Source organism: Babylonia areolata, chromosome 32 (assembly GCF_041734735.1).
Source record: "Babylonia areolata isolate BAREFJ2019XMU chromosome 32, ASM4173473v1, whole genome shotgun sequence".
In the NCBI taxonomy this organism is placed as follows: domain Eukaryota; kingdom Metazoa; phylum Mollusca; class Gastropoda; order Neogastropoda; family Buccinidae; genus Babylonia; species Babylonia areolata.
In genome coordinates this window covers 4,109,048-4,113,509 of record NC_134907.1, presented here as the reverse complement: position 1 = coordinate 4,113,509, position 4,462 = coordinate 4,109,048, and the positions used below count along the sequence as shown (strand labels likewise).

At 42.2% G+C, this 4,462-nt stretch overlaps 1 protein-coding gene across 1 annotated transcript in view; it reads right to left on the bottom strand.

Moving 5' to 3' along the window:
• Window positions 1-751, bottom strand: part of LOC143276575 (carbohydrate sulfotransferase 1-like) — a 65,343-nt gene extending 64,592 nt beyond the window's left edge. Inside the window, exon 1 of the mRNA XM_076581167.1 lies at window positions 613-751. The gene's annotated coding sequence lies outside the window, so the exon portion shown is untranslated. The remainder of the gene's footprint in view (window positions 1-612) is intronic.
• Window positions 752-4,462: the final 3,711 nt, after the last annotated feature.

Sequence of the window (4,462 nt, the reverse complement as noted above, 5' to 3'; positions counted from 1 at the left end):
CTCACTCTCTCTCACTCTCTCTCTCACTCGCTCTCTCTTTTTCTCTCTCTCACCCTCTCTCTCAGTCTCACTCTCTCACTCACTCTCTCTTTCTCTCTCAGTCTCACTCTCTCACTTTCTCTCTCATTCTCTGTCTCTCATTCTCTCTCTCATTATCACCCTCTCTCTTTCTGTCTTTCTTTCTCTCTCTCTCATTCTCACTCTCTCTCATTCTCTCTACCTCTCACTCTCTCTCACTCTTTCTCTTTCTCTCTTTCTTTCTCTCTCTCTCTCTCTCTCTCAGTCTCTCACTGTGTCTTTATCTCTCCCCCTCTGTGTGTGTGTGTGTGTGTGTGTGTGTGTGGCGGGGAACTGCGGAGGGAGGGGGGGGGAGCAGTTTTGACTTGGTGAAGTTTTACCCCGAATTTCATTTCAGGCTGATCTACATGGACCCGGAGTTAAATTCGGCTTGCCAGATTTGAACCCACGGTAAATAAATAAATAAATAAATAGAATTTTTTTTTAAAACTACTGTAGGAAAAAGCAGCTGCACCATTATGCATGACATTGATTTAAATAAAAGTCTTAAGAAACGAATGAAGAAAGTATTGAAATAAAGTAAAACTAACTAACCTTTTGTTTCAGCGTGCTGTGAAGCGATCACTCTCTCTCTCTCCTTCTGTAAGTCCGTTGTGTGAGTCCAGTGTGAAATTTGATCTGATTTTTTGGGTCGGACCGGAAAACTCCACTGTCGTTTTCGCTTGTGTAGAAACAGGTCTGTAATCAACGAATATACATACCTTCTGACACGTGCAGTATTGTGTCTCTGTTTGCAGTGACCGAGTGTAGTGTTCTGAAATGTTTGCGCTGTCCACAAAACCATTGTTATTTATCTCTTGCAGGCAGATCGATTGCGGTTCTAAAAGCTTGGCTGGTGTTGACGGCGGACGGTAGTACGGTGCCTAGGAACAGATCTGTTCCCCATTGTCGATTGATTGAACAATCGATACATGTGTGTGTGGTGCTGGGGAACATGGTGGTGTTGTGGCGTCAGTCTGCTGATCAATACCACTTAAACACAAATTGAAAAAAGGAAAAGAAAAGAAGAAGAAAGAAAAAAAAGAGATAATGTTGGTTGGTGGTGTTGTTGTTGTTGTTCTTTTCTATGATGACATTCTGTTATTATCCGAATGACAATGCTTGGATTATTCATCAGGCGTGCGACAATTGTATTCCAGAGACAGCGGTTTCTGTCTCTTTGGCTTTGTTCTCTCTCTCTCTCTGTGTCTCTTTCTGTCTCTCTGACTATCTCTTTAGCTGTCCCTCTCTGTCTCTGTCTCTCTCTCTCTGTGTCTCTATGTGTTTCTTTCTCTTTCTCCCTCTCTCTCTCTTTCTCTAATTGTCTCATGTCTCTGTCCCTCTTTGTCTCTTTGTCTCTCTCTCTCTCTCTCTCTCTCTCTCACTCTCCCTCTCTGTCTATCTCTCTCTCTCGCTCTATCTCTCGCTCTCTTTTTTTCTCTCTCTAGCTCTCTCTCGCTCTCTCTCCCTCTCTCTCTTGCTTTCTCGCTCTCTATCTCTCTCGCTCTCTATCTCTCTCTCTCTCTCTTGCTCTCTCTCTCTCGCTCTCTCTTTCTCCCCTCTCTCTCTCTCTTGCTCTCTCTCTCGCTCTCTCTCTCTCTCTTGCTCTCTCTCGCTCTCTCTCTCTCCCCATCTCTCTCTCTCTTGCTCTATCTCTCCCTCTCTCTTGCTCTCTCTCGCTCGCTCTCTCTCTCTCTTGCTCTCTCGCTCGCTCTCTCTCTTCCTCTCTCGCTCTCTATCTCTCTCGCTCTGTCTCTCTCTCTCTCTCTCTCTTGCTTTCTCGCTCTCTCTCTCTCTCTCTCGCTCTCTCTCTCTCTCTTGCTCTCTCTCTCTCTCGCTCTCTCTTCCTCTCTCGCTCTCTTGCTCTCTCTCTCTCGCTCTCTCTCTCTCTCTCTCTTGGGGTCAAGGTTGAGACACGAAGCTGAGATCACGCGTGGCGAGCTCTGCATGTTGTTGCTGTTTCTGCTGGATGTGGATAATACCAACCCCTGTAAGTCTGCAGTCGAATTTATGAATTATCATGCCTTCGATCCCATTGACTTTTCGCTCGGTGTGTGGAAGTTTTGAGGCAGTCTTTGCCTCATTTATGTTCAAACGGCCAAACATTTTGCCGCCATGAGAATATCCACTTTGAGGCTCAGAACCCGTGCAGACGGTGTCATGGTAGGAGTGCTCCTCACTCTACTCTACTACGGAAATTTGATCCATCAGTGTGATGATGTGGAGCTGAACCCAGGACCTGGCCCCAAGTCGGACAGCATGCGACAGACACGTCTGGGCAGTACTGGAGGTGCCTCACGCAGGGACAGTGTGGACAGGACCGGACCTACACCAGACCAGTCTTCGGACCCCACCCTGAAGGACTTGATGGCCATGATCAACAACCTCAACAGTGACTTGAACAGTAACCTCAATAGTATAAGTTTGACATGCTGAGTGGTGATATGAGAGGGATGAAAGATGAGTTTACTCAGATGAAAGATGGGATTGTCAAGATGCAAGGTGAGATGATTGATTTAAAAAAGGATGTGTCTGATTTGAAACAAGAAAATGATGCATTAAAAACAGAAAATGAAAGACTGAATTCGAGGATTGAATCTCTTGATAGAAAAGTGGATGATCTGGAAGGTCGGTCCAAACGAAATAACATCATAATACATGGCATGCACCGTAGAGACAGTGAGACATGGGAAGAGTGTGAAGACAGGGTGAAAGATAGGCTCACTGATACTCTTGAATTGTCAGACGATGTTCAATTTGATCATGTGCACAGGGTTAATGCCAGACCAAACTCCCCCTTAATGGCACGCTGCACATTCTTTAAGGACAAAGACCGGATTATGCGTGCTAAACAAAAGTTAAAGGGAAGCAATATCTTTATCGGGGAAGATTCCTCTCTGCGGATGAGGGATATAAGAAAGAAATTATTACCACATTTAAAATCTGCCAGAAATGAGAACAAAAAAGTCACAATGGTATATGACCATCTTGTGATTGAAGGGGAAAAGTACGGACTGGATGGTAGTGACAGACTTGTACAAATCCCATAGAGGTCTGGCCTGCCATGTATTTTGAACACAATCCATCGTGGTATTTTTGTGGGTGGCAAAATTGATCAGTCACCGTGTGTGTGCTGTGTGTGTGTGCCGTGACGAAAGCTCGCGCAGCGAATCTCTCAGTGGCTCAGTGAACTGTGCCACACTGAAATCTAAGCGCGGTGTGGAGTGCGAGCGTGATGTAGATGTGTGTTGCCAACACGGAAATGAAAAATGAAAATGTGTAAACCGAATACATGTTGATGTTGTGAATGAAAAGATGGGTGAAAGGAATGTTTACATTCTACCCCAGTGTTCGTTTGCTGTAAACGATGTTCAAAATAATGGTATGCTTACTGAGACTGATGTTTTATGATATGGCATGAATGTTATGTGTGCTGAACACAGTGTTGTTGGTAACTGTTTGCTACACAGTGATATTTTTGAGATGATAAAGGTTGATAACGGCGATGTTTGTATGTCCAGATATAAAACGGTTTTTGATGACGAATATGTAAATGGTGATAGATCTGATATGGACATTAACAAGGAATATGAGAAAGTTATAAATTCTGAATGTGAAGATGTAATTGATCCTGGTGTCTGTGAGAACTTGAATAGATTAAACAGTGAGGGTGATTGTGTGACTGAGAATGATTATGAATGTGCGGGTGATGGTTGTGACTCTATGATGATGATGGATGGAATACATGATAATAAGGATAAGTACACTGATTTACAACAAAAGGGTTGTTCAAATTTAGATAAGAATGTTGTTCGTGAGAATGAATGTGTTGAAGAACATGATCATAAATGGATGAGCGATTCAGGAGAAGATAATGTGGGAAATTTAGTTACATTTGTAAATACAATTTCATTTCTCCATTGGAATATTTGTGGATTACTACCTAAGTTGGGTGACTCAAGTTTTGTTCAGTATGTTTCATTGTTTGATTTTGTATGTCTTGTAGAAACATTTGTTGAAAAATTTGAATCTTCTATTTTTAAAAACCATAAGTTGTATGTAAAACCAGCAGTCAAGATAACACAACAGGGGAGATGCTCAGGTGGATTAATTTGTCTTGTAAGGAAAACCTTACTTCCTTATGTGCAGTATATTGATTGTGACAGCAAATATTGTATGACATTTATGTTGGATAAAAGTTTCTTTGGCTTCTGTAAAAATGTTTTACTTGTGTGTGCATATGTTCCTCCAGAAAATGCACCGTATTATAATATTTGTGATTTTGATAATGGAATTGATATGTTGGAAGAGTGCGTATTGGAAAAATTGTTGTGTTCAGATGATGTTGATTTGTTATTATGTGGTGATTTGAATGCAAGAATTTCTGATGTATCCCCTGAAATTT